Consider the following 25992-nt stretch of genomic DNA (forward strand, 5'->3'; position numbering starts at 1 on the left):
ATATATGTATGTATATACTTACAAGAGGTGGAGTACAGCATTGGGAGTGGAGACAGTGGAAATGTGATGGCTCGGTACGATGTCAGAGAGATAGTGGATGGGGGGAAGGGGACCCACAGTGTGAGGGATATAAATGGTAAACGTCTAAGTATTACTTTGTCTTGTGCACCTGAAACTAAAAAAAAAAAAAAAAAGAAAGAAAGAATGTAGCCTCTAGTCACACATGACTATTTAAAATTAAATAAAATTAAAAATTCAGTTTCTCAGTCATACTAGCTACATTTCAAGTGCTCAGTAACCACATGTGACAGAATGTGGAATATTTTCATCATCACAGAAAGTTCCATTGCACAGCTGCTAGAATTTAGTGGAAGCAAGGCATCAACCAGAGCAGGAACAGCTGCAGCATATCTTTTGGGGGGCATTCTTTTTATTCTGGAAAACACACATTAACAGTCTAGGTGTGTCTGTTTAAAAGAATGTTTATGAACATTACATTGTCCTCGATCTTGAACCAGACTTAGCATGAGCAAGCCCACGTCCTCAGGAGTGGTTGAGAAAGCAGTCATTACCTGGGTGACACTGAACATTTGTCCGCTGCTGTCTACTGTTCTGGAATACCTATGTCCCTGCCATATTTTAAGGAGATGAAGAGCATGTCCCATATGCAGAGGTTTGAAATACAATGGCAGGTTCAGACCCTACAAATAATGCGGGTTAGGAGAAAGAGGAGCCCAGTTGGGGTGTCTGTATTTTAATGTGTGTGACATGTCTATATTCATATGAACTTGTTATGAATTTTCATAATACATATTTTACTTCGAAGTATTTGCTCTCTATGACCTTGTCTCTATTATGAGTTCTGTCTATTAAATGTCTACCTGGCTTTATAATTTATATTTTCAGTTTGAATTAGACAAGCATGCTTTTTGTAAATCAAATTTCACAACAATTGTCATTTCTAAGAAGTGAGAAAGATGTCTGGAGAGAGGCCTAAGGGGACTTTAAATGTATTGGTGGGTGGGGAAAATATAGGGTATACATTTTATTATTTGTTCAGCTATACTCACCATTCAGCTTAACAAAGAATATTAATACAAATCCATTCCTGGGGATAATGTGCTGACATACTCACACATATGTTCATTCACTTTGTGTGTATATATATATTTTGTGATTATAAAAAGAAAGTAAAAAGTTAATAAATCATAAATCAATGTTTTTTCCTATTCCCTACTAACTAGAGATTATGAAAACTTGTTTTATGTCACTGCTTATGACTTTACATGTAAAAAATACTGCTGTATAGACACAAACATATCTACATTTTCCCATAAATGTATCCAAAGGCCGATATATTTATGCCCATTGTTTAAAAAAATTAAGACACACAAAAAAATCTGAAATGGATCAATTTATCATTCATAGAAAGTGTAGAAGAGTGGGAAGAGCTTGATCTTGGACAGTAAGTAGAAGTATGGGCTGGGCCAGGGAGAGGGGAGTGGGGGAAAAAAGAAAGCAATTGAGTGTGAAGAACTTACGTAGTAAAAGTGAAGTTTAAAAGGGAGGGAAGAAAATCTCACCAAACATATTCATTTGCTTTATACATCTTATCTTTAGAGAACTTACTTGCTGTTGCTCAAACATATCCTTCAGTTTTCTGCCTCCATATTTTATTTATGCTTTCCTTACTGAAATCTCATCCTCTGTTTCTGCCTGTTAAAATCTATTCCACCAGGCTCTCTCCAAGTGGTTTGGCTTCTATGAAGCCTTTTCTTAACTCCTGAGTGCAGAATTTCCAACATACACAAAATGAAGAGATAGAATAATTTCTCAAGTCATCATCCAGCTTCAACAATTATTAACATTTTGCCAATCTTTGTAAATATATCTCCTCTCTTCCTCCCTCCCCCAACATTTCAAACATCCAGGGTACCGTGAATACCCTTTATAGTGGTCTGAGTTCAGGAGACAGAACAATACTGGTTATTTAAAATTTAATATGATGAATTGTTAACTAGAACAAGGGGAGGAGTGGTTAACTGCTGAAAGGGGTAAAAGAGCTCTGAGTCTAAGGGTCCCAGAAGTAGCAGGTGCAAACAGTAGTTTTTACAATTAGGATGGGGAAGAAAGACCCCATGGGAGAGGGCCTTTCTTCCCAAAACTTGGATTCAGATGTCTTTAAAAGGACATGTCTACCATGGCTACATGATCTATGGGAGTGTCCACTGTCAGGGTGGGACCTCAGGCCACAGCTCATCTCCTCAGGAGGGCTTTTGGGCTCCCACACTAATAACAATAATAACAGGACAAGAATCTGGAAGGAAGTGTCTCCGCTGCTGTCACCTTACGGGGTAACTCCATTGCCCTCTCTCAAGCTGGCAAAGAAGAAATGTTTACAAAGATTAGTTCCAGTGTCTTAAGCAGGGCAAAGAAAGGTAGATTTGGAGCTTAGAGATAATAAATTGATAACTGGCACAGTCCATCTAATTTCCACCATAATTGTTAAGCATTGTGCTATATTTCCTTTATCGTATATCTATCTATATACGTCTATCCATCCGTGTGAAGTTTTTTTTTTTTTATTCCTCTTTGTTTTAAGTTTTGGATTTACAAATTATCTGCAAAACTAATCTATGGTGGGAAAAAATTAACAGTAGTTGCCTTTAGAGATGGGAATTGGGGTGGGGATTGACTAGGAATGGGCATGAGGGAAATTTGGGTGAGATTAATGTTGTATGTCTTGTTAGGGGTTTGGGTTACAGAGGTATAAGCATTTGTAAAAATTTGCAAATGAAACACTTAAGATTTGTGCGTTTCATATATATATATACATATTTTATCTAAAATCTGTAAAAATTATAAAACTCTAATGATAGGTATGCTGAAGTATTTAAGGGTGAAATATACTTATGTCTGTGACTTTCTTTGAAATGCATTAAAAATATAAGATATATTAATGGTTGTACAAAGGGATGAATAGTTATTATCCAGAAAAAGTCAAAATATAAAGAAAATACAGTAACATGAGGAAATACTGTATAATAAATTGTTAGAGAATTTAGGTGGTGGTCACTGTACAATGCTTTCGATTTTTCTGTATCAGTTATTAGACTGATCATTTCCTTGAGTTCAGAGACTGTGTCTTATATATCTATATGTACCTCATAGAATACAGCATGATGTCTTCTTCACAATAGGTATAAGCAAAATGCCTTTAAAATTGCCATTGTGGAAGTTGGAAGACTAATCATGGCTTGATGAACCTAATCAGTTTCAAACTTTTCTAACTTAGCAGAAATTTTGTAAATGCACATTATACATAGTGGAAAACGATTGGAAGAAATTGTGAAATACCAGTAATAAGCATATCAGTAATTTTACAGATGTAAATTGAGTAATAAAAATTTGTTATCTTTTTTTTTGTAAATAGTTTATTGTTAACTTGTTTATCAAATTATTTAGCTAAATTATCAGGCTTAACCTTTAGGCAGAATTAAGAAGTTAAGATTATAAAATATATACTTAGCAAAATTATCTTTTGTTCCAATATGATATATTTAAAAAAATGTTTTTTCAGTTACAGTTGACATGCGGTATTCTTTTATATCAGTTTCAAGTGTACATACAGTGTAGTGTTTAGACATTTGTGTAATTTATGCAGTGATCCCCCTGATTAGTCTAGTGCCCCCCGGCATTGTACATAGTTGTTGCAACATTATTGACTATATTCCCTGTGCATTATTTTACATCCCCTTGACTATTTTGTAACTACCAATTTGTATTTCTTAATCCCTTCACCTTTTTCACCCAGCTCCCCAACCCCACTCTTCTCTGGCAACCATCAGTTTATTCTTCTCTGTATCTATAAGACTGTTTCTGTTTTGTTTGTTCGTTTATTTTGTTCTTTAGATTCTACATAAAGGTAAGATCATCAGGCATTTGTCTTTCTCTGTCTGACTTATTTTACTTAGCATACCCTTTATATCCGTCCATGGATGGATAATGGATGGATAATAATACCCTTTATATCCATCCATGTTGCAAATGGTGAGATTCTACTCATTTTTATGGCCGAATAGTATTCCATTGTATATATGTACCACTTCTTCTTTATCCAGTCATCTATTGATGGGCACTTGGTTTGCTTCGATGTCTTGGCTATTGTAAATAGTGCTGCGATGAACAAAGGGGTGCAGATATTTTTTCGAATTAGTGTCTTGGGTTTCTTTGGATAAATACCCAGAAGTGGAATTGTTGGGTCATACGGTAGTTCTATTTCTAATTTTTTGAGGAACCCTCAAACCGTTTTCCATAGTGGCTGCACCAATTTGCAATCTCACCAACAGTGCACGAGGTCTCCCTTTTCTCTGCATCTCACCAACACTTACGGTTTGTTGATTTATTGACCAAGATGATGTAGTTATTATCTAGTATGCTTAATTTGCTTGGGCAATATAAAGTAGTCGGCTCTATCTAAATGGAACTACTGAGAACTATAGATGGAGGCCCAGGTAATGGGCATATATTACTTTTATCCTTGCTTGCAGGCCTTAGACTTTATGTTACAAAATGCTCATTATAAAGATAAATTGCAAACTGTCCCCAAAAGATGGATTGACTGGGTAAGGGTGGCCCTCTGTAGCGTTGCTTCTAAATCTAAGTCCCCAGCTCCTTTTTCATTGAACATTTCAGTGCCTTAGTTCCCAATTCTGTTTTTGTAATACCCTCCCATAGTTGGGGTACATTTAAAGAATTGTGGCACGTAAGAATTTAGTTATTTATATGCTCAATTTAAAATATAGCCCCTGGAAATGAATCATGTTTTCATGATTTACAGCTGAGATTTGCAATGTGATGTCTTCCTTGGTCTGTCTAGTTCATATAAAAAAGACTCATAAATTCAACCATATTGTTTTACATTTTGCAAAAAGCATATATATGTGTGTATGTATAGTGAATATATAGTATATAGTGAATCCATATTGAATATATATAATATTGCATTTTGTATAATTTAATCTTGAAGTAGAATGAATATTATCCTCTTTTTGCAGTTTAGGAAACTTAGGTTCAAAGGTTATGACTTGTACAAGATCTTCTAGTCATGTCTTGAAAACTAAGATTTTCTTAATCATTTTTTTAAAACTACTTATCCCCTCGCATATTTTAAAATTAACAAAAATGTATCATGTTTATAGAGTTGTAAAGGCTGTAATTTTTCAATGTATTATAAATTTGAATTTTTAAACAAAACCAATATCACTTAAAAAAATGTACAATGGAATCGAAATATCCTCCGATGATCAAAAAAGTAGGGTTATCCTGGTGGCTCAGGTGGTTGGAACATGTGCTCCTAATACTGAGGTCGCTGGTTCGATTCCCACATCGGCTAGTAAGCTGCGCCCTCTACAGCTAAGATTGTGAACAATAGCTCTCCCTGGAGCTTGGCTGCCGTGTGGGTGAGAGCTGCTGTGAGCCGCTGACTGCCTCAGACAGTGGGGAGTACAAGGCTCATAACACCAGCATGCGCCAGGGAGCTGTGTCCTGCACAACTAGACTGAGAAATATCGGCTTGAACCGGAGTGGGGTGGGGGCGAGGTGGCGGAAGAAAGGGGAAAAAATGTAAATACCTCTTTTTTGACATTCAGAAGACGAGGTTTCTATACATCTTTAATCTCAAACTTTCCATACTCTTCCTTCACATAATTTTAAATTTATCTTATTTTAATATATTTTAATGCTAAAAAGTCCTTTTACAATCACACTATCATACTTCTCTATCACAAAAATATGAATATAAATTGTTTTTTAAATCTGTCACTTATGGCTGTAAGTAATCAACTTTTTAGTATTACAATTCTTTGTTTTAATTAAATTTATTGGGGTGACAGTGCTTAGTAAAATTACATAGGTTTCAATTGTACAATTCTGTAACACATCATCTATATATCACATTGTATGCTCACCACCCAGAGTCAGTTCTCCTTCCATCACCTAATATTTGACCCTGTTTACCCTCTTTTATCACCCCCTCAACCCCCTTACCCTCTGGTAACCACTAAACTGTTGTCTGTGTCTATGAGTTTTTGTTTCTTTGTTCCTTTGTTGCTTTCAGTTTGGTATCCCACATATGAGTGAAGTCATATGGTTCTCGACTTTTTCTGTCTGACTTATTTTGCTGAGCATGATAATCTCAAGGTCCACCCATGTTGTCTCAAATGGCAGTATTTCATCTTTGCTAATGGCCAAGTAGTATTCCATTGTGTGTATATACCACATATTCTTTATCCAATCATCTATCGAAGGACACTTTGGTTGTTTCCATGTGTTAGCTACCATAAATAATACTGCAGTGAACATTGGTGTACATATTATCTTTACAGATAAATGTTGTCAGACTTTTTTGGGTAGATACCCAAGAGAGGGATTGTTGGGTCATATGGTAATTCTATCCTTAATTTTTTGAGGAACCTCCACACTGCCTTCCATAGTGGCTGTACTAATTTACATTCCCACTGGCAGTGTATGAGGGAGCCTTTCCAACACTTGTGAATATTTTTCTTGTTGATGATAGCCATTCTAACAGGTGAGGTGATACCTCATTGTGGTTTTTTGATTTGCGTTTCCCTAATAGCTAGTGAAGTTGAGCATTTTTTCATATATCTATTGGCCGTTTGTATGTCTTCTTGGGAGAAGTGTCTGTTCAAGTTATCTGCCCATTTTTTAATTGGATTGTTTGTTTTTTTGTTGAGTTGTACGAGTTCTTTATATATTTTAGATATTAGCCCCTTATTATTACAATTAGTAGTATACAATTTATCAAAATAAATATGTTACAAATTTAGATAATTGCTAAAAATTAAAAGTAAAATTTTGATAGCAATGAATCTTTTAATGGATGGGACTTTTTCTCCCCTGATTATATTATGTATCTGGTTGAATATTACTTATGGATGGAATGAGACTGGATTCAGTTTCAAATTTATTCTTATTTTCCAGAGTTATAGATGTAATTGCTTAGAAACCTTATTCACATAAATAAGATGGGACTTCTTTGAACTCCTTCCATGTCATTTGCAAAAAAAAAAAAGGCATATGCTGACCTAATATCAGAAATCGTTTTCAGTGACAAATTAATCGGTAGCTCATTTTGTTCGTTTTTCAATTTGATGGAAACCAAAGAATTGAAAACCACTTGACTTGCAAAAGGATTTATTACCCATTAGTCATTCAAAGCTTTACTAAGATTTGAATAAAATTATCGTTACCTTAATTCAATATGCGATTTCATTTAGTTACCTTAATTCAATATGCTCTGAAAGTGTTAGGAAAAATTTTATTTCGATATCCCCTTCCCAAAGCAATGTTTTTGATCAAATGATTTCATCTTGTATCCTTTAAGTATGTTTTTGTTAAAATGTTGAAGTGGCTAATTTGCTCATTGAATTTCCAATTTTGGAAAAATATCGCCATATAACCTAATTGGTGAAACTAATCAGTGAAATAAGATTAAATTACTTTCAGAAAAATATGAATTTATTTTAAAATTAAATTAATGCATTAATACTAATTTGAAGATTATGAAAATCACCGAAAAGTGAATTAAAGAACACATTTGAAAGAGATTATTAAAATAATAAAGTCAAGATAAAAATGATGCTGAGATAATGAAATGTCAACATTTTTTAAAATATATTTTTTTGTGGGGGGGAACAGTGTGTTTTTCCAGGACCCATCAGCTCCAAGTCAAGTCATTGTTTTCAATCTAGTTGTGGGGGGTGCAGTTCACTGGCCCATGTGGTAATAGAACCAGCGACGTTGGTGTTATGAGCACTGTGCTCTAACCAACTGAGCCAATCGGCCACCCCCGAAATATCAATGTTTAAAATACATTATTAGACTCTTGCTATTTCTCATTGCTTAATTTGTAATAAAGTGATATAAAGTACATCTAAAATGATAAGTGATTTATTAAGTGAGGAATATAATAAAGGTATGGTATTCCTTGAGTAAATGGGTATCAAACTCAAAGGTATCGAGCTGCTGAGAACTTATTTCTAATTTGTTCTCAAAATAGAAATACATTAATTTTGTTAGACTTTTTATACCTCACAATTAAACTTTTCCTGTGTATTTAATGAAGAAAGTGAAATGCTAAAAATGAGTTGATCTGGCAATTAGCATAAATAAACATTTTCTGAGATCAAGATTGACCAGAATTGGAATAAATATTTCATTATGTAATTTGCTCTAAAAAATATGGCTTGCATTAAATTTCTTACCGAAGATTGTACATAGAATGCCTGGATGACTAGCATGGCGTAATACACAGCATGCTCCCTCTGGCTCTTCCCTTGTCCTGCCTCTCCCCTGAATGAAGAACAAAACAGGCTGATCTCCTTTCTCACATAGAGTAGGTGTGCATTATTCTCAGAACCTAGCTTCTCAGAGACTTAAACTTTCACCCTAAGCACTTATGAAAAATTTCTCCCATTATCCTACCAAATAAATTCTACTAGAGAAAAAGGTTTTTCCCTGCTGTTGTTACTGTTCTTAAAAATCTCATGATTTCTGTCCTTGATACATATACAGTGAATTTTCCAAGAGAGAGTTTTCGTAACAAGAATTCTCACTGACGTACTGTAGTAGGACAGGACAACGCCCTTGTATTGTCACATGTGTGCCCCCAACTCCCCTCCGACTCCAAACTCACACAAAGTCACTTGTCTGATAGTTCAGGCCGTAATTCTCTTTATAGTTCCCTTTTAAGTCTGATTAAGGAGTGAGTCAGCCCTGATTAGTTTATGTTACCTTTCACAGGTAATGTATGTTGCAAGAGAGGATTTTTGGTCAGGTGGGAGTAACAGCAGATACCCAGTTTCACTACTAATGAGATTGTCTTCTCTGCCTCCTTGGAGAATAACAACTGATGTCAAGTAGTGCAATATATCATTGCAATTTCATTGTGAATTTGAATCTCCAAGTGGTTTCTAAATTTGTTGTAAATACTCATTTTTGTTAAGGCAACAAACAATAGAATATTAAACTGTGATGCTAGATTTGGATATATTCTTAACATTTTTCCCCCCAGCTCATATTATTTAGGTAATATTTAATTCAAATTACAGGAAATATTTGAAATACCATTCTAACAACATTCAACAGAGCTGTTAAAGACCTTTAAGTTTCCAATCCCTAAAACTGAATGTTAGCTTTTCATGCTCTAGGTATTTTGGAGCTTACGAGATTTTATAGGTTTAAAATAGTTTAAAATTATTTAATCTCACATTAATTTTATCTATAGCATGTATAAAATTTGTATGCATCTAGTTAAAAATGAGTTATTTTAATGTTTAATGAAATACAATTAAGCTTTAAATTTCTTTTATGTTGTAATCTGATTACCTTCCATTGAAACTAGCAAAAAAAAAAGAGTAATCTAAAGATGCCTTTCCTGTTGGTTTAAGTACCTCCACATTTAAAAAATGTGTTTTACGTAATATCCATGTAATTAATAAAGAGCCATGTTAGATAATAATGTGATTAAAAACAGGATTGTTAAAAAGCATATTGAGACTTGTGAAATAAATTGATACCAAATTATTATAACTTCTTTTTTACTGTGTTAAAATATACGTAACATAAAATTGACTGTCTTAACCATTTTTAAGTATACAGTTCAGTAGTATTAAATATCTCCATTTTGTTGTGCAATCATCACCATCATCTACCCCCATAACACTTCATCTTGTAAAACTGAAATTCTATACTTATTAAACAAAACTCTGTATTCTCCCTTCCCACCGGCCCCTGGCAACCACCATCACAATTTCTGTCTTTATGAATTGTGACGACTAAGTACCTCATTTAAGTGGAATCTTACAATGTCTTTTTGTGACTGGTTTATTTCACTCAGCATAATGTCCTCAAGGTTCATCCATATTGTAACATTGCACAATTTCCTTCCTTTTTAAAGCTGAATAATATTCTGTTTGTTTATACCACATTTTGCTTATCCGTTCATCAGTTTATATACACTTGGATTGCTTCCATGTTTTAGGTATTGTGAATAATGCTGCTATGAATGTGGATGTACAAATCTCTCTTCAAAACCCTGCTTTCAGTTGTTTTAGGTATACACCTAAAAGTGGAATTGCTGGAACATGAAAATTCTGTGTTTAATTTTTTGAGGGACTGCCGTACTCCTTTCCATTAGCAGTTGCGTCAGTTTTTATTCTCACCAACGTTGTACTAGGGTTCTGATTTCTCCACATCCTCACCAACACTTGTTCTTTTCCTTTTTTTAAAAAAAGTTTTTTTATAGTAGCTATTCTAATGGATGAGTTGGATCTCATTGTAGTTTTGATTTGTATTTCCCTAATGATTAGTGATTTGAGCATCACTAATGTCCAATAGCACATTGGACATTAATATATCTTCTTTGGAGAAATGTCGACTAAAGTCCTTTGCCCATTTTGAATCAGGTTGCTTGTGTTTTTGTTGTTTTAGAAATTCTCTGTATGTTCTGGATATTAATACTTTATCAGATATATGATTTGCAAATATTTTCTCCCATTGTGTGAGTTGCTTATTTACTCTGTGGGTAGTGTATTTTTTTAAGAAGTAGTATCTTTAACAACCGTTTCAGATAATTGTAGATATTCATCTTTGATACTAAATTAAAACTACACAAAGTGATAGTTTCTCAAAGGTTTTTGTGAAATGGAACCTGAAACAATATCACTGACTATTTCCTATTCTGTTACATTAAAATCCATAGGCCTATGTTGTACATTGGAATGGATCTTGTATTAATCCATGATTTTTAAAGTATTGTATTTTTTCCAACAAGAATAATGTCTTTTGAAGTACAAGATTTTTAAATTGTTCTGAAGTACAATTTGTCTATTTTTTTTAAATCTGTACCTTTGGTATCATATCCAAGAAATCATTGCCAAATCCCATGTCATGAAGCTTTTGTCCTATGTTTTATTCTAAAGGTTTTATTGTTTTAGGTCATACATTTTTGTCATTGATCTATTTTGAGTTAATTTTTGTAATGGTGTTAGGCAATGGTCCAATTTGATTCTTTTGCATGTGGCTATTCAGTTTTCCCAGTAACATGTCTTGAAAAGACTGTCTTTTCCCATGGAATGGACTTGCCACCCTTATCAAAAATGATTTGACCATGTATGTGAGGGTTTAGTTCTGAGCTTTCTGTATTCTATTCCATTGGTCTATATACTTGTCTTTATGCCAGTGCCACACTATTTAAATTACTGTAGGTTTATCGTAAATTTTGAAATCAGGAAGTGTGAGTGTCCAGGATTTTTTTTTGGTTGTTTTTTTTTTTTAATTGTTTTGGCTGTTTGGGGATCCTAGAGATTCCATATGAATTTTAGGATGTGTTTTTCTATTTCTGCAAAATAAATCATTGAGATTTTGAAAGGAATTGCATTAAATCTGTAGATTGCTTTGGGTAGTATCAACATTTTAACTATATTAAATCTTCCAGTCCATGAACATGGATGTTTTTCCATTTATTTATGTCATCTTTAATTTCTTTCATCAGTGTTTGTAGTTGTCACTGAACACAACTTTCACTTCCTTGGTTAAGATAATTCCTAAGTATTCTTTTTGATGCTATTGTGAATGGAATTGATTTTGTAATTTTTTTCCAGATTGTTCATTGTTGGTGTATAGAAATACAGTTGATTTTTGTCTGTTGACTTTGTATCCTGCTACTTGGCTGAATTTATTTATTAGTTCTGATAGCTTTTTAGTAGATTCTTTAGTGTTTTCTACATATAAGATCACATTAACTGCAAACAGATCATTTTACTTCTTCCTTTCCAATTTCAGTGCCTTTTATTTCTTTATTTATTTCTTTACCTAATTGCTCTGGCTAGAATTTCCAGTACTATGTTGAATACACATGGTGAGAGTGGGCATACTTGCTTTGTTCCTGATTTTAGAGGAAAAGCTTTCAGTCTTTCACCATTGAGTATGTTTGCTGTGGGTTTTTCATATGTAGCGTGGCTTTTATTGTGTTGCGGTAGTTTCCTTCTACTTCTACTTGATTGTTTTTATTATGAAAGGGTATTGAATTTTGTCAGATGCTTTTTCTGCATCAGTGGAGATGATTGTGTGCTTTTCTCCCCTTTCATTTTGTTGATGTGTGTATTATTACATCGATCGACTTTTGAATGTTGGACCATCTTTGTATTCCATAAATAAATCCCACTTGGCATGGTGTTATTTTTTAAAATATGCTGTTGAATTTTGTTTGTTGATATTTTGTTGAGGATTTTTACATCAATGGTCATAAGAGACATTGGTCTGTAGTTTTCTTGTCTGGCTTTGATATCAGGGTTATACTGGTCTCATAGAATAAGTTAGGATGTGTTCCCTTCTTTCCAATTTTTTTGGATAGTTTGAGAATGATTAATATTAGTTCTTCTTTAATGTTTGGTAGAATTCACCTGTGAAGTTGTCGGGTCCAGGACTTTTCTTTGTTGGGAGATTTTTATTACTGACTCAATCTCCTTACTAGTTATAGGTCTATTTAGATTTTCTATTTCTTCATGGTTTAATCTTGGTAGGTTTTGTGTTTCTATGAATTTGTCCATTTATTTAGGTAATACAATTTTTTGTATTGGTATACAGTTGTTCATAGTACTCTCTTATAATCCTTTTTATTTCTGTAGAATCTGTGGTAATATCCTCACTTTCATTTCTAATTTTAGTGAACTTGAGTCTTCTCTCCTTTTTTTCTTAGTCTACCTAGCTGAAGGTTTTTTCAATTTTGTTGATCTTTTCGAAGAACCAACTTTTAGTTTCATTGATTTTTTTCTGTTGTTTTTCCATTCTCTATTCATTTATCTTTGATCTAATATTTTTTGTTTCCTTCCTTCTTCTAGTTTGGGGCTTAGTTTATTCTTGTTTTTCTAGTTCCTTAAGTTGTAATGTTAGGTTGTTGACTTGAAATCTTTTCTGGTTTTTTGATGTAAGCATTTATAGCTATAAATTTCCCCCTTAGTACTGCTTTTGCTGTGTTTCATAACTTTTGGTGTGTTTTTGTTTTCATTTGTTTTGTTTTTATTTGTTTCATTTTCATTTTCTAATTTCTCTTCTGATTTTTTTCTTGCAAATATTGGTTGTTTAAAAGTGTATTGTTTAATTTCCACAATTTTGTAAATTTCCAGTTTTACTTCTGTTATTGATCTAACTTCATTTTGTTGTGTCTAGAGAATATATTTTGTATGGTATCTATCTTTCAAAGTCTATTGAGACTTAATTTGTGGCATAATATATGGTGTATCTTGTGCATATTCCATGTGTACTTGAGAAGAAGGTGTATGTCATGGTTGTTGGGTAGTGTTCAATATATGTTAGATTTATTTATTGTGTTAAGTTGTGTTTCCTTAGTTATCTTCTGTTTTGTTGTTCTATTGTGGCTGGGGTATTGAAGTCTCCAATTATATTGTAGAACTGTCTATTTCTCCTTTCAATTTTACCATTTTTTGCTTCAGATATTTTGAGAGTCTGTTGTTAAGTGGGTAAATGTTTAAAATTGTTAAGTTCTTGCTATAGTGAAGCTTTTATTAATATATAATGTCATTCTTTGTCTCCTATAACCTTTTTTTATTTAAAGTGTGGTTTGTCTGAAAGTATTAGTGTAGCCACCCTTGCTTTCTTTTGGTTACTATTTGGATGGAGTATCTTATTTCATCCTTTCACTTTCAACTGTTTGTGTCTTTTGATCTTAAATTGGTCTCTTGAAGACAACATATAGTTGAGTCATGTGTTTTTATCCATTCTGAGAATCTTTCTTTTGATTGATTATTTTAATACATTTACATTTAAAGTAGTTACAGTAGGAAGGGACCTGTCATTGTTATTTGTTTTCTATATATTCTGTAGCTTTCTTGTCCCTGCATTATTGTCTTCTGTGTTTAGTTCATTTTTTTTGTAGTGAAATGTTTAAATTCTTTTCTCATTTCCTTTTGTGTATATTCCTTAACTTCTTTGTGATTACCACGTGGAATACATTTAATATTCCAAAATTATAACTCTTTAAATTTATACCAGCTTAACATACAAAAACTCTGCTCATTTACAGCTCTATCCCCACCCATTTTGGTTGTTAATGTCACAGAATTACATCTTTATACATTGTGTGTCCCAATATATAAACTAATAATTCTTTTAAATGCATTAGTCTCCTAAATTATGTAGAAAACAAGATTTGGAATTAAACACCTAAGTTACAGTAATACTAGCTTTTACAGGAACTGTTTTTTTCTTCTTTAGGTGTATTAGTCTCTTAAATCATGTAGAAAACAAAAAAGTATGATTATAGATGCTTGTTACAATATTAGCTTTTCTAACTGTCCATGTATTTTACCTTTATTGACATTTTTATTTCTCCATATGGCTTTAGGTCCCATTTGCAGTCTAGTGTGTTTGCTTTTCACCTTGCAAGACTCACTTGAACATTTCTTTCAGGGCAGGTCTAGTGGTGATCCTCAACTTTTGAATATATTCAACTTTTGTTTGCCTGGGAATGTTTTAATTTCTCCTTCACTTTTTAAAAAAAAAATTTTTTTAAGGAGCAGCATGGCTGTTCTTTATTGCCTCTCCCTTGGGCTAAGGAAGGAGCCAGCACAAAGTCCTTTTGGAGACTCAGACCCCACAACAGGATCGAGAGGCAGCAGGGGTGGGGCCAGCAGGAAGCCATGCTCCAGTGTCTGGGTCAGAGAGAAATGCCCCTGTACCCTGGTCCCTCTTGAGGCTTGAAGGGCCTGCTTGGCTGTGAGCAGGCTGCTGAGGGAAAGCCTGTGCTGGCCAGAGAAATCTCAGGCTCACATTGTCCATCAGGCGTAGATGAGGGTCAGGAGGATGAAGACGGCCACTGAAACAGCGTGTTCTTCCAGTTCTCTTGCCGAAGCAACTTTAGCTCCTCCTCATAGTTGGAGGCTTTGTTCTTCACCTGTTTTTCTCCTTCTCCAGAGACCTCCTGGCCTCTGGGCTCAGCTCTGCCCCATAGAGCCTGGAGTTCACAGCCTCCAGGTTCCTCAGACATTGTGATAACATCTCCTCCAGCCCATGGATCTCTAGAGCCACGCCCAGATTCTCCCATTTCTTTTTAGTCATGTTAATTGCCAGATTCCCCCAGTCATTATACTCTCCTTCACTTTTGAAGGACAGTTTTGACAGATACAGGATTGTTGATTGACAGTTTTTTCTTTAGCACTTTGAATAAATCTGCCCACTGTCTTCTGGCTTCCAAAGTTTCTAATAAGAAACTTGGAGATAATCTTACTGAGGATCACTGGTATGTGATGACTCACTCTCCTGCTGCTTTAAAGATGCTCTTTTTAGTGTTTGATTATAATGTGTCTTGGTATGGGTCCTACGACTTCATTTTACTGGACGTTTGTTGAGCTTCTTGGATGTTTATTTCATGTCTTTCTTAAAACTTGGGAAGTTTTCAGTCCTTACTTTTTCAGATATTCTCTCTACATTTTTCTTCCTATCTTCTGCTTGATGGTGTCCCACAGATCCCTTAGACTCTGTTCACTCTTCAGTCTATTTTCTTTCTGTTTCTGGGTTTCCATAATTTTCATTGTCCCTTCTTAAAGTTCACTGAGTCTTCTGCCTGCTCAAGTCTGACTTTGAATTCATGTGAATTTTTATAGTAGTTATTGTACTTTTCAGCTCTACATTTCTTTCTGGTTTATTTTAGATTTTCTATCTCTTTATTGATATTTACATTTTGTTCACACATTGTTTTCTTGGCTTTCTCTACATTTTCCCTTGGTTCTTTGATCACGTTCAAGATAGTTGTTTTAAAGTCTTTGCCTAGAATATCTGCCATTAAGTCTTTCATAGACTTTTTTTTTAAATTTATTTACTTTGAACAGGCCACACATTCCTATTTGTTTGTATGCCTTGTGATTTTTTTTTAATTGAACACTAGATATTTGAATCTAACAACTCTGGTGGTAACTCTGTAATTCAAATTTTCACATTACCCAGAGCTTGCTGTTTTTTGTTATTATTATTGTAATTGTTGTAGGCTGTCCCTGTGCTGATGATCCTACTGAGGCATAAACTTAATGTCTGCTCAGGTCTCTTCTGAGCCTTTTTTGGGGCATGCATGGTTACTTCCTAATTTTCCTTGTATAAGCAGTGGTTTTTTTTAATGTGCTAGTTTTTAATGTCTGGTTCCCCAAAGAGGAAAAAAGCGAAAAATGAAGAGGAGGAAAAAAGGGTGCTGGCCCTTTAAATCCATGAGCTGTCACTTCAGCCAGTGGGGGAGGGTCTTGCAACAATGAAGGGAGATGGAAAAACAATGGGTGTCCACCTCTCTGTCTGCACTATGTGATTAGAAGCAGTAATCAGCAATAAGAGTATAGACCCTCAATATTTGGAAGATAGAGTTGTTTTATTCCACCTGATTACCATAAACTGTGTGTAAGTTGCTCCAGAAACGCATGCACAGCCGCCTGTCATGTGTCTGGAATTAAAGGAAGGGTAGCTGCTAGTGAGCTAAGAATTAAAATCGACTGAAATTACTGAAAGCACCAGTTCAGGTCTTCTCCTGGAAGCTGCCATCTTGCAAGAGACTTCAGAGTTCCAAAATAGTTACATCAGACAGAGTCCACCAGTGTAATTGTTGTCTTGGTAGGGAGACAGATTCTTGGTGTTTCCTACTCCACCACCTTCCCAGAATCCTCTCTGCATAAGTATTTTTAAATTGAAGGATTGTGCAATGCTAAATAGTTATTAGCTGACTTAGCTAATAAAAACTTTTGGATTGGTACTCTTTTTAAATGCAAGAATAATGTTGAGTATCTTAGACATTATTTGGTTGTTTTAGATGACACAAATAGCTACTTGAAAGTATTCTCAAGTAGCTAAAAATGAATACAGAGTATTTTTTAAAATGTTTACTACACTCACTTTGGTAATAAGTAATTCTAAAATCAAATTTAGTAATGGAAGAAATAAAAATGCTTGTAATTTAAAATTATCACAATGAGAACTGCATTATTACTATCTTTGTTATTTTATGCATACACAATTTACACACATCCCAATATATTTAACCATAAAATATTTAAGTAGAATTTTCAGGAACAGTGAAGTGCAGGATATTTTAACAGGATGGAAGTTGTATTCATGTGATCTTCAGGTAATTAAGTTTCTGTGAGTGGTCAAGAGGTAAAATTGACTAGAATCAATTACTGGGAACTACTCTTTGAACTTCATGTAAAAAAGATAAAATATTATCCATCAATATTCTGTGTTTTTTTAATTAAATGCCTCCGATAATGGGCTAATATCCAAAATATATAAAGAACTCGTACAACTCAACAAAAAAAAAGTCAGTTAAAAAATGGGCCGAAGAACTGAACAGACACTTCTCCCAAGAAGACATACAAATGGACAAAAGATATGTGAAAAAATGCTCAATTTCACTAGCTGTTAGGGAAATGCAAATCAAAACTACAGTGAGATATCACCTCACACCTGTTAGAATGGCTATCCTCAACAAGACAAATTATAACAAGTGTTGGAGAGGCTGTGGAGAAAAAGGAGCCCTCACACACTGTCAGTATTCTTTTTAATAATTCTTTTCAGGAATATGAGCTACCTAACCTTGAGTTTTTCCTTTTAAGTAGGAGTAGAATTTATTGATTTTAACTCCATTACCTGGTTTTATATAATCTCGAACAAGTTTCTTAGTCTCTTTAAGCTTCAGTTTATTAATAAAATAGGGATAATAACACAGAGTGACCATAAAATCTGGAAACATTATGTAGCAGTTACACTCCTACAGATATTCATTTAAATCAGATGTACGAGAATGTTCTTAAGCGTTGTTTCTAAGACTAAAACTCTAAACACTCATTTGCCCATCAATAGGAGAATAAATGAATGTGTTAAAAATGAATGGACTATAACTACACATGCCAAGATGGATGAATATAAAAAATGTTGAGTGAAAAAGCAAATCATTTCACTTATACAGTATGATCCTATTTTTATAAAATTAAAAAATGTGTAAAAATTCTGTTATTCAGGGTTTCATAACCATCTGGTAAAACCATAAAGAAGAGCAGGGAAATGATTAATTCAGAATTCAAGATTGTAGTTGCCTGGGGTGGAGAGAAAAGGCGTCTTCAAAATATTAGTAATCTGCTGCTTCTCAAGATGTATGGGTACTTGGGTATCTTTTTTCATTTTTTAATATATTTTAATATATATTTATTACATATTTAAAATACACATACATCTGATCAACCTTGTTTATATGATATTTTATAAAAAACATATAGAGTAGCTTAGAGCTTTTTTTCTTATGGACCAGCAACTTTGAAAAAGAATAAAAATCTTTCAAAAATCTTCTGCCCTAAGAGAAGGATTTTTATATTTGCAAATTTTCAAGGTTAGGTTTAAATCTGTCATCTCGCCTTGCCATTTTTGTTTGTTTGTACTATCTGTTCTTCTTTTCCCCCTTTCCTCCTTTTGATTAATTGAAAATTTTTATTCCATCTTATCTCCTCTGTTGGCTTATTAGTGGTAATGGCTTTGTTATTTTCATGACTGCTTTAGGGTTTATAGCATGCATGCTTTTGTCACATCTATCTTCAAGTGATATTATATCACTTCATTTGTAGTGTAAGAACTTTAAATAATTTACTTCCATTTCGCCTTTCCCGATCATTGTGTTGTGGTTGTCATACATTTTACTTCTGCATAAGTTATAAGTCCCATACTACATTGTTATTATTTTTGTTTAAATATCTTTAAAAGATTTAAATAATGAGAAAAACATCTAACACTCGTGAAGTTACCATTTTCAGTACTTGATTTGTGTAGAGCTATATTTTTAATATAGTGTGATTTATTTTCCTTCTGCCTAAGACTTCCTTTTGAAAAAATATAATGTGGACTGCATGGTGAAATATTTTCTCAGCTTTGTATGTATGAAAATGTCTTTTGCCTTTGATTTTGAAAGACATCTTCACTTGGTTGATCATTTTTTCTTTCAGTACTTTAAAAATCGTGGTCCGTTGCCTTTGTTTGTTTTGTTTATTATGTCATCTGCTGTTATCTTTATCTTCTTTTGTACTTAAGTGTTTATTTTTTATCACTGGTTTTGAGTAATTTGATTATGATATCCTTTCTGTAGTTTTTCATGTTTCTTGTGCTTGAATTCATTGAGATTCTTGGATCTCTGGACTTTCGGTTTTCAACAAATTTGGGAATTTTTTGGTCATTATTTCTTTATATATTTCTTCACTACCCTCCCCATCCTGCCACTGTTTGAAGGATTCAAATGATAGGTATGGTAGTCTGATTGAAGTAGTCCCACTGCTCACTGATGCTCTGTTCATTATTTAAATTCTTTTTTCTTGCTAGGCTTTATTTTGTAAAGTTTAATTCCTATGTCTTCAAGGCCAATAATCTTTTCATTGCAGCATCTAATCTGCTGTTGATTACATCCATTGTATATTTCATCTCACATATTATAGTTTTCATCTCCAGAAGTTTGATTTGGATCTTTTTACATTTTTCACATCTAAATTTTTTGAATATATGGAATACATTATAATAATTGTTTTAATGTTTTAGTCTCTTAATTATAGTGTCTTAATATCTTTCCCAGAGGTAGGTTGGTTTTGATCGATTTTTTCCTTATTATGGGTCATATTTTTATGTTTCTTTAGATGCCTGGTCATTTTTTATTGAATGCCAGACATTGTGAACATGATCTTTTTGGGTGTTGGATATTTTTGTTTTTCTATAAATGATTTTAAACTTAGTCTGGGATGCAGTTAAGTTACTTGAAAACAGTTTGAGACTTTCTTTTAAGACCTGTTAGGTAGTACTTGAGTAGTGCTCAATCTGGGGTGAATAATTCGCCACTCTTGAGTTAGGACTTATCTGGATCCTCTACCCAATTACTGTGAATCACAAAGTTTTTCCGTCAGGCTGTGAAATAGGCACTATTCCTAGCCCCAGTGCCACGCACTGATCTCTAATCGTTTCTGATCTTTCTTTCCCCGGCCTTATGAAATTCCCTCATATGCAGTTACTGTGAGTACTCAGCTGAATTCTCAAGGGGAATCCTTGGAAGTTTTCTGGAGTTCTCTTTGTGGCTCTTTGTCTTTCTAGAGAGTTCTAATCCCTTTGTCCTCCTCAGTCTTACAACGCTGTCTCCTCAACCCAAGTTGTTTCCTGGGCTCCTTGTGCTTTCCCTCATTCTACACAATACCTTCTTTTTCCTAACACAGTTCCTACTTTCTTTTTTGGTAAAGAGGAGCTCCTCTTTCTTGGAAGCTCAGCTATTTTTAAAAATCTTTTTTATTTTGAAATAATTTTAAGTTTACCAAAGAATTGTAAAAATAATACAAAAATTTTCTAAGACCTCTCACCCAGATTTACCAATTAACGTCCTGTCACGTTTGCTTTATCACACGTTTTCCCTCTTTTTTTTCTCTATGCCCTCTCCAACTGCTATTTTTTTCTGAACCATTTGAAAGTAAAATGAGGACATCATGCTGCTTTATACCCCTATATTCTTAAGTGAATATTTTCCAAGAACAAGGACATTCTTATAACTGCTACATCATTGTGAAAGTCAGAAAATTTGACATTGATGCGTGCTATTGTGTAGGAAAAACTCAGTCTTCCTCCTGTGTTTCTCCTTTACTAATCACACGGAGCACTTCACTTCTGACATTTTAGTCACCAAATGGTGGGGATTTTTCCCATACCAGACAGTTCTGAAAATCAGCTGGGCATCTTACAGTTTAACTCATTTCTGACACTATCTACCTGGAGATAGCATCAGATGACACAGGTTAAGGGCACAGTCCAATGACACTTCCCTCCACGTCAGACTTAAGCGGTAGGTCCCCAGGTTACCCATAACTTATCTTGGCTACAAATCGGAGGTTCGCATGACCTCTTCCTCCTTAGAGTCTGTTATTTGCTGGAACAGCTCACAGAGCTCAGGGAAACACCTACTTATGTGTACCAGTTTGTTATATAGTAAAGGATATGATAAAGGATTCAGATGGATACCCAGAGAAAGAGGTACATAGGGTGAGATCTGGGAGAGGCTTGAGCACAGGAGCTTCTGTCTCTGTGAAGTTGGGGTACATTGTCCACCCAGTATGTGGATATATTCACCAACCTGGAAGCTCTCCGAACCCCATAGTGTTGGGATTTTTATGGAGTCTTCATCATGTAGGCATGATCAATTACTAATTGTATTTCCTGTCCCTCTCCCCTTTGTAGAGAAAGGGGAGTGGGAGGGAGGGAAGGAATGAACATTCCAAGCTTCTAATCATGGCTTGGTCTTTCTGGTGACCGATCCCATTGCAGGAACCATCCAGGAGCCCACCCAGAGTCTCTTCATTAGAACAAAAGACACTCATATCACCCAGAAAATTCCAAGGGATTTAGGAGTCCTGTATCAGGAACGGGGGTCAAAGACCAAATATTTGAAGAAAAGAGGTTCCTAGTAGCTCTTACCACTTAAGAAATTATAAAGGTTTTAGGAGCTCTGTGCCAGGAACTAGGGTTAAACACTAAATATTAGAACAAAAGATTCTCCTGGTACCCCTATTTACAAGGGTTTCAGGAGCCCTGTGTCAGGAACAGGGGGCAGATATACAAAAAAAAATTGTATACATACATATGTATACATATACATATATGTATGTATATGTATATATATGTATATATACGTATATATGTATATGATGTACATATATATATTTCTTTTACAACTATTGTTAGTATTATTTTCATCTTCACATTCTGCCAGTTGTCTCAATAATGTCCTATAGATCTACCAGTACCCTGACTTCTTTTTAAATTTTTCTGCTTCCTGCTCTTAACTGTTTGGTGTGTCCACAGTTCCTCAGAAATAGAAATAGAGGGAGGAAGGGAGGGAGGGAGGGATTGGATGGATGGATGGATGGATGGATGGATGGATGGATGGATGGAGATAGACAGGTAGGCTGGCTTGAGAGGTCATTACCATTGTTGTTTGGGCAAAGCTTTCCCTACCAGGCCCCTTATTGTTTGCTTACCAATCTCTAGGCTATGTCAGGTGCCCATTCCCAGCCGACTCAATCATATGGGGAGGCGGTGCAGTTGGAGAGGAATCATGATTTTCAAAACACAGCTCATTCTTGTTCATTGGAATATCCTGTGGCCAGCTCCCCGTGTAAGGTTGATGGAGAGGGCAATTTCTCTCAGTGGCTACTGCCAATACAGTTGGCGATGTCTGTTAGAACAGAGCCCTTTTCTGTCTGTAGGCAGTGTGACCTAAGAGATTTACTTTCTGAGTTATTTTCAGAATATTAATATGATATTTATTTTAAATAATGATAATGCTGAAAATTGGTATAAAACTAGGAGGAGTATTTTCAATAATACCTTGTATTATTCATTAAAAATACTGTGAAACCATGATTGTTAATTAAGTCTGCCTTATTAATTTGGCCTGATTGAGAGGTATAACTATAACTCAGTATACTTCCTTGAACTTTTCTGTTTACAGCATCATCATTTAGCATTTTCCTTAAAAGAGCTACTCAGCACTTCTGTGAATATCTGTGTAGGCTAGCAGTTAACATTTTCCAGAAGGCAAAACTAGACTTCTCATAATGTACAGTTTGCCTTTAAAAATTTCCTGCATTGAGTTGCACTTGTTCATGTGTTTCTGTTATTTAACATGACTGAAATATTAATAACTAATTGTTTAAAGTGTGGTATTTCAGTTAATTCCATGTATAATTAAAAATTTTAAATACATTAACATTTCACAACATAGTCTGTGATTGGGATTAGGACTGTTTGTGTTTGCTGTTCAAATACTCAGGATAGTATTTGATATTTGGATAAAATACTATTTTCCATATCAAGTATATTTGTTTAAAATTTTAGAAGGGATATACTAGGGAGCTTGGAAAATTTGTATTTAACAAAATTATTTGATTATTTTCAGGTATTAAAAATACGAAACAGTTTTTTGGAATCTCACAGGCTTATATGACTATTAGATTTTGCAAGTTTACATCCTTTAATGATGTTTCTTTTTCCTGTCATTCATATAACATTTGATCTTTAGGTCATGCTCGAAATGGGATAAAGAGGGAAGAGTGAGATGAGATACCCTCCCAGTTCTTTTCTAGAGAACATAAAGCTATCCCATTTCCTTTAAGCAGACTCTCCCAAATGATTAACTTTATTTCACAAGAGGTTACCCATCTTTATTTTAAAGTACAATACTTGCCTTGTACATCGTGTGAATTGTTAAGTGTGTTGACATTTAAAAAGCTGTCTGACTGAACCAACTATTTATAACAAGCCCAGGCCAGCCACAGTTACTTTGGGAAGGGCATATAGACTTACTGAAGTTAAAACTACTACAAGGCAAGATTATTCTAGAGACATGAAGTCTGGCTTTTGACTTCAGGAAATATCACTTTGGAAATTGCTTTCTAGGTAGGATTAAATATAAAAGTTTAAAATATGCATCTAAAATGAATTAAGTTACCATACTGAATAGAACTCATTGCCAAGGAATTTTTAAAAAGCATTTTGGTTACTATTACTTGAAATTACCTTAGGAATGTTTGAAACTGAATTGTGGAACTACCTTATCGTGAAAACTTTAAAAGAACATGATCTTTTCTGGCTGTGAAAATCATATTTTATTATTATTATAAGTTGATTATGAGAAAGCTATTAACTAGTGCTGGATATTTAACCTATGTCTAATTGAAAGATAAAATTGCTTAACTGTGTGCTTATAAAAAGAAAATAAACTTTTGCTTATTTATATCCCAAATTACAAATTGTGCTCCTCATTGTAGTAAACATCTGGGTGAGAGTTAAAATACAGGAGTCTAGGATTCATAGTTATTTTCTGGATTCTTATTCTAAGTGGTGGAAATGATTATCCATTTACTATTAGGATAGTTCTCATTTTTATACTGTCTACAGCATATATATATAGTATATATATATATATATATATAGTATATGTACTATATATATAGTATATATATATATATATATACTGTTTACTATATGTGCTGTTTGCTATATGTAAGTATAGTAATACAAATTTATATATACTGTATAAGATATGTACAGTATCTTTATATATACTATATACTATATATACTGTATAAGATATGTACAGTATCTGTATATATACTGTATAAGATATGTACAGTATATATGTACAGTATACTAAATACTATATAGTATATGTGTGTGTGTATGTATATATATTGTGTATGTGGAGAGAGACAGACATAGTGTCTATAGTATAGAACACTGCATTTCTAGGCTATTTTTATCATATAATATAGAGAAATTACTATTTTATCAATGGTTTTTAGTCTCTTTAGTTACAGCAGTTATTTTCTAACCTCTCCTTCGCCATATTATTTAAAGTTGTATTATAGAATTATTGGTGGCAATTGTGTATATTTATCTTTTCCTTTTAGCCTTCTACTAACCAGACTATTGTTAAAGGATACATTTATTTTATTTTTTATTGGGGAATTTTGGGGAAGAGTGTGTTTCTCCAGGGCCCATCAGCTCCAAGTCGTTGTCCTTCAATCTAGTTGTGGAGGGCGCAGCTCAGCTCCAAGTCCAGTTGCAGGGGGCACAGCCCACCTTCCCATGTGGGAATTGAACTGGCAACCCTGTTGTTGAGAGCTCGCGCTCTAACCAACTGAGGCATTCAGCCGCCCCTCTGGCAGCTCAGCGGCAGCTTGTTGTCTTCAATCTAGTTTTGGAGGATGCAGCTCACTGGCCATGTGGGAATTGAACTGGCAACATTGGTTGTTCAGAGCTTGCGCTCTAACCAACTCAGCCAGCTGGCTGCCCCTAAAGGATACATTTTAAAAGAGAATGTGAACATGATTTTTATACAAATGTAAATTGAATATGAGTCAAAGTTTTTATTTAACGCATTAATTAATGAGGTTAAGATATTGTTGCTGTTTTGAAGTACCATATATTTGACTATATTTATAAATATAATCAAATAAATGCTGTAATGAATTTACAAGTCAGTGTAGAACAGGGAAAACTGATTCACTGACAATAATCAGGACCAATTTGCATTTTTGTAGACAGGAATTATTTGTATTATTATCAGTTTTCTACAACTTCTCTCTATATAGAGTTATTTAAAAAGCCTCATCAATGACAGGCAAATGGCCATGCAACACACCCATTAAATTTCAGTCTTTCACAATTTTTCCTTACTGTTCAAAACCAGTTCCTTCTTTGGGACTTTATATTAGCTTGATTTTATTAGTCGCAAGAGAGAAATTGTTTCATGTCCACCCAGCTATTTCAGGTTAGTCATGTAAAGTCTGTGAGAGCAGGTAACCCAAAAATGCATGAATCTGTAAATCAATAATACAATGTTCAGGGGGTAAATGCAAAAGTTGAATGGTTAAAACCTGTGTTCTGGTTCAGAAACTACAAGAAAATAGGGTGTTTAAAAATCTAATCTTATTTTAATTGTAATGCAGGAACCAGTTATTTGAAGGAATCCAGGAAAGAATACTTTTGAAAATCAAGAATCCTCTTCTAATGGAATTAATTCCTCCTTGCCTTATTTGTTTTATAAATGAGAGCTTTGTATGTCAGATTTTAAGTTGGGTATACTGTAACTCTAAAATAATTAGAAGCACTGAAGCATGAAAGAAGCAAAGATGACATGTTATTTTTACAAAATCCATATTGTATGATTTTGCTCCAATATTTGCTCCCTTGCCAATCATCTATTTTATAATAAATAATAATGTATTAGAACTACCTTATAGTTGCATACCTTTCTTATTTGGGGGTGGTATTAAATATGGTGAGGTAGGCTCTACCTGTATATCCCTGGTGGTTAGACTGTGAGCCAATCAAATAGTCCTGCCC

At 34.1% G+C, this 25992-nt stretch overlaps 1 protein-coding gene and 1 pseudogene across 9 annotated transcripts in view; one reads left to right on the forward strand and one right to left on the reverse strand.

Annotated features, from left to right (window-relative positions):
* Nucleotides 1–25992, forward strand: part of WDPCP (WD repeat containing planar cell polarity effector) — a 331844-nt gene that overhangs the window by 1869 nt on the left and 303983 nt on the right. The window contains exon 1 of one of the 8 annotated variants that reach the window (XM_081069099.1): nt 23417–23541. The exons of the other annotated variants lie outside the window; for them this stretch is intronic. The gene's annotated coding sequence lies outside the window, so the exon portion shown is untranslated. Of the gene's footprint in view, nt 1–23416; nt 23542–25992 lie in introns of those variants that run through there. 8 annotated transcript variants of the gene reach the window in all.
* Nucleotides 14868–15159, reverse strand: LOC308506048 (coiled-coil domain-containing protein 167-like; annotated as a pseudogene). Its single transcript has one exon. The product of its transcript is annotated as a coiled-coil domain-containing protein 167-like (transcript).

Source organism: Rhinolophus hipposideros (genome assembly GCF_964194185.1).
Source record: "Rhinolophus hipposideros genome assembly, chromosome: 12".
Classification (NCBI taxonomy): Eukaryota; Metazoa; Chordata; class Mammalia; order Chiroptera; family Rhinolophidae; genus Rhinolophus; species Rhinolophus hipposideros.